Consider the following 9750-nt stretch of genomic DNA (forward strand, 5'->3'; position numbering starts at 1 on the left):
GGAAGGAAGGAAGGAAGGAAGGAAGGAAGGAAGGAAAGGAAGGAAGGAAAGGAAGGAAGGAAGAGAAAGAGAGAGAGAAAGAAATAGGAAGGAAGGAAGGAAGGAAGGGAGAAAGAGAGAAGGAAGGAAAGAAGGAAGGAAAGGGAGAAAGAAGTACTTTTTAGGATAAAATTAGATTACATTGGGAAAACTGTCATAGTCTTTGTCTGCCAACTGTTAATAAGCATGTGAATTTGATGAGATTCCCTCCCATCCCATTCCATAGCTGTTGTAAATAGAAGATGCCCTGATGCATAGACATTGAATGACCTACGCAGAGGGATGAACTGCTGTAGCTGACGTTCCACTTCTAGTCTGACCAATTCTAATAAAAATAGCTCATAGTGTTATATATAGCATATATTCAGGAAACATATAACTGACCATTTCTGTACAGAAAATATTCCCTGAGAAAACCTCTTATTTTATTGCTGATTATTTTAGAATCCACATTTTTCCCATGTAGTTGACTTTTTATTTTCCAAACAAGGGTGAGAGTTATTTTTAAATAAATACTATTATTATTATATACTATTAATACAATTATATTATATAATATTATAATTATATATACTATATATATACTATACTATATTATACTATATACTATTAATACTATTATTAGTATCCTACAGTTTTGATATTTGGAAACAAAGATAGTATGGGCTGTTACACTATCACTTTCTAAAAGCAGAATCCAAGTAAACTCTCAGCTGTAAATATTTTATTTTAGAACTAAAAATGGATGTCTCTCAGTGGCAACAGTTGACTGACAGTTAAAATCATTCTCACCCATGCCTTGCTCTGAAACTGTCAGAAGCTGCCAACAGTATCAGTACAAGTATTAAAAGCACAAGTGACTGGAGCATGTCATGACTGAAAAAAAGTAAAAACAAAACATTTTTTCTTCTTAATATTATTATCCATGTGCTATGGATGTGACATTTTTCTTTCACATCACCGAGAGGAATTTAATCATTTGTAAACAATACCAAACTAGAAGCTCTACTCGCTGCCTGTGAAATGCAGTCTGTTCTTTCTAATTTTTATAGGATTGTTTTCTCTTTTAATAAAGTAAATTATGAAATATCTATTGCTTCCCAATAACCTCTAGGTTCCCAGGCGGTCTTTCATTGGCTCACTACTAAAATTTTTTTCTAATGTCCAATGCAAATCCTACTTTCTGCATTTTAAAGACCTCTCCCCCAGTTCACTTTTTATTTCCAGTATTGTCTTACATTCTACTTTTTTGGATAATATCCCTTTTTTTTGGTCCATGTCTTTCTTCAGACTTTCCAGATCTTCATCCATTCTTGCAACTTTGATTCATTCTGCTGGGCTGATCTCACTTAGCATATGCTCAAAGCTTAAGTCAGTTCTCTAGCTGAGACTGTGCCCAAGTTGTTCAGAGAGAACAGATCTACTCATTTATCTTACAGTCTAAGATCCACAGTATTTATGAGGACTAGAGGGAGCCTGTATTTTTCAAATCATGAATGATATTGACTCATTTTAGCTTATAGTATTCTGCAGTACTCCAATGTTTTTCCACACAGTCCTACATAAGCGGCAGAAAGCTTCCATTTCAGTTAACTGAGCCACATGCTACTTCTTCCTTGACCATTTACCTAACTTAATGAATCATTTTGAATTCTAATGCTGTCCTACTGTGCTCCCTCCAGGTTGGCACTAATCTGCAAATCAAATCAAATATCTATAATCTGTTCTTAAAGTAAAATATTGAAGAGTAACTCATCCGGGGCATTTGTCTGAAACACTTAGTACTTGTTGCCTCCTTGGTGATAAACTATTAATGACTACTCTAATTAACATTTCCTTTAACCTATGATGTGTTCACTCTGTGGCAAATTAATTTAGACTAATTTCTTCCCTGCTTAGGAGAATGCCAGTTGAGACTGTATCAAAAATATTACTAAAATGTAGATTACATATATAAATATATTTCCTATCCATCCACTCTGTTATTTGTCACATAAAATCTGTATGGAATTTGCTTGTTCTAGATCAGTTTCTCTCATTTGTTTCTGATGTTATTGTTTTCTCACAGAAACTCACTCATAGTTGAAATTTTTCTTATTTGCTTTTTTTTAAGGAAGTGAGAAGCCAAGGAATTGGATTAGTTAGCCTAACTTCCTTTTTTCCTCTCTAAATTTGCCCACAATGTAGTCACAATGACCAAACACTAGTAAGAAAGATGAGAGAAAACTGATTAATTCTAACTCTAAATTTATTCACAACCAAAAAAACATCAGTAAGTAGTTACAATCTCTTCTGTGCCAGTACTCTAAAAATTCCATGCATCTAGAGTATATTATGACCAAGTTCTATTCCTGATTCATATTTTTTATTAATTCACTTCTATTTGTGCTACAGTTAGGACCTCAGGTACTACTCCTCATCAAAAAGTCCCTCACATGTGCAGCATCCTGCAGACCTGCATGTTTTACCATCAATAGAATTCAAAATAATTCTAACAGTGGTTTCAAAGCAAAGTGTTCACTATAGATGAAAAAAAATGTATATAGGGTGTGTTAACAAGGTGTATTTAAAAGATGAATTGAAAATATTATGTGAGGCTAAAATAGAACCAGAAAGAAACTTAAGAGAGACTGAGAAAAAAAATCAGTACTGATTAATGAAATGCTTTGTAAGATAACTTTTCCATGCATTTAAACAAAAAAAAAAATTCAGTGATACAATGCTTTGGCTATAGAAGGATGTCCTACTTCTGAATGAATAACTCTTGAATAAATTAATCGTACATTTAAATTGGCAGCTATTTTAACTTTTTGATGCAAATGAAAGTACAAATAGGGCGGACTATCTTAATATATCCTTCCAGACTCATTTGATTATTTTACCTGTAACATCCCATAGTATTTCGTCATGGGAAGGGTAGGGTGGATCACTCCACTGATTTTTCTTCTTCCTTTGTAAGTGAGAAAAACAAAAGCGAGATATGAGATCCTGCGTAAAATTCCAAAAATTTAACATCGGTGGTAGAAGGTAATAAAGAAAAACAAAAGATTAGCAGTTCTTTTTTTTTTTTTTTTTCCTAGGTGCAGAAAAGGCTGGTCAGATTTTATATGCAAGTATCAGTAGTGAAATAAGATCTGTACATATGCCAGGAGATTGAAGTCATCCCTTCCTAGAATTCAGACACACCAGTGCCTATTTTAAAACAAGCCAAATTAAACAAAATAGAAAACACAACCGAGATTCTTGGATATTCTGTTGTGTATTTGAAAAAATGTGTAGCTGCTGCAGTACTTCCCACATTTCAGGAGGACATCTATAGTTGTAATTATTTTGATTTGTCTTCATTGTAGAAACTCTACCCTCAGGAGTCTGTAGGTGGAGCACATGAAAGGGCTCAATTATTCAAGAGAAATTTAACCTGGCACTAAAACACAGACTATGTGGTTTTAATTACTTAAATACATTAATAATTTTATGGCTGTATGATTTTAAATGGTTGTTCTTTTATAGGTGCCTTTAAGCAATATTTTCTGACTCAGGTTCTCATTAATAACATCTTTTAAAACAAAGGATTCCAGTATCCTAAATCTCACCAAGGTGACTCCATATGTTCACATCGATATTCTCCCACCCATTTACCTTTGCAAAAGCATGGGTACTATTTATTACACAATAAACTAACAACATCTCCACAGTTACTTTGTGCTTTGAAGCAGTTTTCCTCGTCTAAACCAGTCAGTGGTGAAGTTCTGGGAGTTGCAGCTATGTGCACACAAGCACTGCACTACGAATCAGGAACCTGAAGAAAAAAACAGACTGTATCAACCTTGATCCCTTCAAAGCTTCAGTTCTTCTGCATGCTTACCTGGAGATAAAGTTTTAAAAGTACAGGTGAACTGGGGGAATATTTAAGTGTAGCTGCAAAGTATCAGTTCACATGAGTTCCACCATTCTTGTCAGTGGTGCGGTTTGTGCTATCCGCTGCTCTGGCTGCATCACTGTTTAAAGACTGTGTTCTCTTTTTTTCAATAAATATCATTGCATCTGTGAAATCACGAAAGTAGAGTGATCTTAGCTGCAGTCCCAAGAGTCTCTTGTAAGCCCCACACTATGCAGCAGTGTTATCTAAACAAAAATAATTCTTAACAAGAAATCAATGAAATCAGTGTTTATGTTGTATTTGTTTTGTTTTCCCTTTTGTGGTAGACATGAGGTCATCATTTCTGCATATTAGAGTCAATTTTTACTTTATATTTACCAGAATAATATAGCTTTATGGAAAATAAATACAGATAGACTCTGATTGTGTGCCTTCTGTAAGACAAAAATGTTATGTTGTTAAATTGCTGTCATGGCAGTTCCTTTATTTAGGCACATACCAATGAAAAACAAAGCTGGAAATTTTCTCTCACCTGCAAATTAAAGTAGACAGATGCCACACTTATTTACAGTTTAAATCAGTATAATCTTGATAATGTGAAACTTTGTTCATTGTTCAGGAGGTTTAAGTAAGGTCTGTGCTCAAAAAAACATAGAGAAAATAAATATCTGTCAAACATTTTCAGTCCTTATGGAATGCTTCAGTAATGTGTGATAGCATTACATAAACAAATTTAAAATTTGCATTAACTTGTTTCAGAAGTACTATTCCATCATACAGTGATTATGGTATGTCACATACAGCACACTCTTCACACTGAACAGTGGCGCCATAAGAAAATTGGCAGTCATCAAAAATGCCTGTAGACTTGCTCACAAAAGATTTGAATTTTTAGGGATGGCCTCAAATTCATCTGCAGCGTCTATAAATGTAAGTACATGATTTGGTATATGGTTAGCTAAGAACAGCTTCTTAAAAAGATAGGTAAAGTTGTAAAGGATAAAAACTACTATGAAACTGTCAGCTTTCATTGTCATATTTTTATTTGTTTGGTTTTTTTTCTTCAAAAATATAACTTCAGTCTTTTTAATTATTGGACCCTAAGGTACAATCAGTCCTGATGTTTTCTATTAGGTAAAACAAATCTAGACTCACGGTTACAGACTCAAGCTTTGCAGTCACATGAATCTCAATGTATTAAGGGAGAGAAGCCATGCTAATTCCATACAGATGTGCTGTTGCATTCCTGTAAATTTTCAGACTGAAAAGGAAATGCTAGTTACACCCCTTTCCTCTACAGCCTACGGTAGAACATTTTACAGATTGCATATGTGTTTTGCATTTGAAGAACAGTCATAGATCTCTTTGACCAAATACTCCTGTTTTTAACTTGTCATTGACATTTTAAAATCAAAAGTCTGTGTTTGCCAATTTGTGTGTCATATCTATGGCATATATATTTTTTAACAATCTAGGAAACCTTTCTCTTGGGCCTCAGGTTATTTTTCAACATACACACAAAATTTGAACAATTTTATTCTTGTAGATGTTCACCTTTGCTTGGACAGAAAGAATATTTGTGTACAAACATACAAATACTTGCTTTTTTTTTTAATTGTCAGCTTCACAGATAGAACTAAGAAGGCTGAGGAAAGAAAATGCCAATAATTCTTACCTTAGCCTAGAGAGTGTTCTGCACAGAGTAAGAGTAAAGACTTGTAGGACTACCACAAAATAGCTTTTCAGACCAGTTGCTAAAACTAAGCCACGTTCTCTACTGGTTTCTGCTGGCAGTAATATTAAAGAGGCTTTCAGTGGTGGAAAATATGTGTAAATGTGACAGTAGAAAACATCTAATATCTATCTTCCCAGCCTGAGAAAACTGATAGACCTCTGTGCATAGAGAAATGACTGAAATAATAGAAGAATGGCAGAATATGCTGAGTTGGATGAACCTGGTTCAAGCTTTTCCAACTGAAAAGTCATCTTTGCACATCACATTCCCATTTTGAAAGGAGGCAGATTTCAACATAGTTTCTTTTTTCAAAGTATTCATCCTTCATGCTGAGTCCTGGATGTGGATAGTGATGTCTATACTTCAACAACGGGTAATAAGATTCCTGTTTGTAAACACAGTGTAGTCAAACCTCTCTTTAGTTACTCCTTCAGGGACTCACAAAGTATGTTGCCAAGCAGAAATAGTTTTTAACTAAAGGTCAAACAAAATTTGTCCTTGAAACCATGAGGATACTTTAAATCACTTGGAGCCTGATTATGTTGAGAATGGCCGCTTACTTACTCACGCTGCATTCTCTTTGAACTTCTAATTCAACTTTTGCTATTATGGATAAATTTTCAACTATGTTGCAGTTCATTTATCTTTACTCAAACTGTGCTGTTCTGGAAGTATTTTATTTTTTATTTGGTCTCAGACATTTACCCAGGTAATGGCAAAGGCAGAAGGAACACAACCTCTCTAAATGTTCTCAAAGAATGACAAGTTACAAAACACCCCTTCCCTCCCCACCAATCTTGATCGATATCTGTTTATCAGGTTGCTTGAGTGTCACTCAATTGTAAAACGATTCTACTACAATGGTGAATATTTTTTGTATTATTACAGTGATATCTAAGGGCTTTATTAATGGATCAGGAGTGCACTCTTCAAGCATGGCATAAACATCCTTCTAATAAATTATAATAAAATTTTAGGAAGAAAATGGATGTTTTGTAGCTATCTTTAGGATTCTTTTCTGAAGTGGGAAGAGAACAGGAGAGATGCAACAATATGTCAAGTTTCCAAACATGCTTCTGCATGAAGGTTTGTATCACAGGCCAGACAACAGTTAGCTTCTTCATCCCAAGTAAGACATAATGAAGAGAACTGCAAGAGTTTCAAAGGAAGGTCACATAAACTATATTAGATATAGTAAAAGATGTGAAATCAGTGAAGCAATACAATAAATTTAACTTTGTATTAGCAATCTGTATTTATTTTGCATTTTAAAGTGCAGACAAGGAGTGATATCATCATCAAAATGTGAGATATCAGACAGAACAGGAATTTTAGTCCTAAAAATGGAACAAACTGCAAACAATGATGAGAGTATGTTGCCGAATGACAGGCAAGATAGCAATTCCACTCAAAATGGTTAGAGGAAATAGGTGGGAGAAACCTGCAAGTACAATTTCTTTAATCCTTGAAGACCTTGCACTAGCAGCCTAAATTTCTAGACCATAAATCAGAGAACAGATTGAATTAAAGGACAAAGATTCATCTGAAGTGAAGAGACTAGAATCAAGAAGCCATAGATATATAGAGGGTGAAAAAAAATAGAAACACAGAGTTCTGAGTTTTTAAAATAAAGTTGGAGGACTAGAAAATGCACTTTCATCTTATCTTATCTCAGATGCCTTAGTCTAAGAAATGCAGATTCATGCTTACCAATCATTCTGTAAATCTTCTTTTTCTAAAAACTAAAATTTTTGAAAAATCTTACGTCTGTAAGATGAATCCTGACTATAACCAGTTCATTTGACAGACAGCAAATTATTGTCAAGACTATTTGTCACCAGCTGTATTTGGTATTTCAGCAAATGCTCATCTGCCTCATTACAACACCAAATTCTTTTGTCATGTTTCTACAACAGTATTAGGAAATAAGCATTAGGAAAGGGTTTGTAGTTGTTATTGAGAAGTTAACTTAGTTTACAAGTGAGCTTCAGTAATGGAAGTTAATTTAAGGATAATATACAGCACATATATCTATTGTAAGTTTAGCTTCGTGACTTCAAAGTCATATGCCCAGTTTGAACTTCATTATCTCTTTAGTATTAATAGATTCATACACGGCTGTGATCTTAGATTCTTCTCATAGGAAAGTATGACACTAGCTCCCTGCACACTTTGCCTCTCTAAGCTGGCTAAGTCAGAATATACATACTCTTTCCTGTTGATTGAGCAAGAGCAGACGAATACTTTCCCCACTTCAGCAGTAGTACCTGTCTTCTAGAAAAGCATCAAGGTAGAGAAATTGGAAGATAACAAGAAGTAAAGCAAGAATACAGTTTTCCTTACGTTGGTTTGCTACGTTTCCTTTCAGATGTCAAACAATGATGTAGCCACATCTTTAAGTAAGATTCATAGCTATATCATTGCATCCATAAATATGAGGACTACACCAAAAGTAAAGCCTCCTGTTCTATTATGTTGACCCATGACATCAGAGGCAGATGTTGGTGATATGGCAGTAGAGGCTGAAACTTCCCACCAATATCCCATTACATTTTGTTGCCACGTGACAGCTGGCAGCAGAAGGGGAATCTGACAGAATGGCATCTGGCATGGAAGTACAGATAAAGCAAATGTGTATCACCGAATTCCTCCACGCAGGAAAAATGGCACCTACTGACATTCATCAACACTTGCTGAATGTTTCCAGAGACCAAACAGTGGGTATAAGCACAGTGAGAGGGAGGTGGTGCATTTCAGCAGTGGTGACAGTGACAGCGGGTCACCTTTGCTGGCACATAGTTAAGAATGCAGCATGCAGGCTCTTGTTCATCACTGGTGAGAATGCATAGATAATGGTGGTGACTATGTTGAAAAATAGCTTTTCTAGCTTAGAATTTGCTCCATCAAAAAGTGTTATTCTGTTCTTTGTATCTGCTGTAGTTTCCATGGAATTAAATAGGAGGCATTACTTTCAGAGCGACCTATGTAAATGTATTGACTGTAGTATGAACTTCTGTCTTCCTATGTATGAAATCATCAATACAACTATAAAATATTAATACAGTTGTAAAATATTACTACTTTATATACTTCCATTCTCTCAGGGAAAGGATGCAAATTATTTTAAGGCTTATTCTTCAAATATTTTATTAAATAAACAAATGAGGAAAAATTAATTTACTTTCTTCTTGGAACAGCAATATGGCATATTTCTCTGGGAAACTTCATTAATTTCACTTTCAGGCTTTCCTGGCATTTTAAAAATATGATACCAGCACCTACTGAATTCTTCTAAGTCTGATGTATTTAAAATCTGTAATTTGAGACTAGAGGAAGCTTTTGTTTAAGTTAACCAAGTCATAGCTAAAAAACAATTAGAACTAAATGTACACAAAATCTAACAGCTCACAGTTAGGTTGAATCAGATTTACACTCCAGGAACAGATATTGCAATGATCTACCATACAAGGCAGTATGATGTTGATGATACTGACTGTGTAAGACTTTTTGGAAGAAAGTTATTTTCATGTAGAATATTGTCTTTTATTTTCAACCACTTGTCTTAAATAAGGGAGAGGAAAACTTTAATACTAGAATTACTCAAATTTTATCTTGTAGAAACTGAGAACAGAAACTGGCAGGTGATTGCATGGACCTACCTCTTATTAATGGTTATAGACTAGTAAATCTACAGTGTGAAGGAAAAGTAGTTTAAAGCCTTTTTCATTTGCTGATGTGGCCAAATTCAAATCCAAATCTCTCACCTCCTTACCCTAATATTATCATTCCTTATGGTATTGGCTGCATAGCAGTATAAATAAGGTAACAAATTAAAATGTTTTCCTAACCATTACAAATTTAATTACTCATTATTACAAATCAAATAATATAAGAATACACATGCATCCAATCATTTCCTCAATATTTTCCCCAAGTGCAATGTTGTGTTTTTTTTTTTTTTCTGAAAGCATGTGATTATTATTTCTAATTAGAATTATAAATTTATTATTTTTGAATTCACAATTTTATCCTTAATATTGAGTTTAAACTCAGACTACCAAAATTACTTGTAAGGAAATGCTGGCACCTGAAAACA

Source organism: Numida meleagris, chromosome Z, assembly GCF_002078875.1.
Source record: "Numida meleagris isolate 19003 breed g44 Domestic line chromosome Z, NumMel1.0, whole genome shotgun sequence".
Taxonomy (NCBI): Eukaryota; Metazoa; Chordata; class Aves; order Galliformes; family Numididae; genus Numida; species Numida meleagris.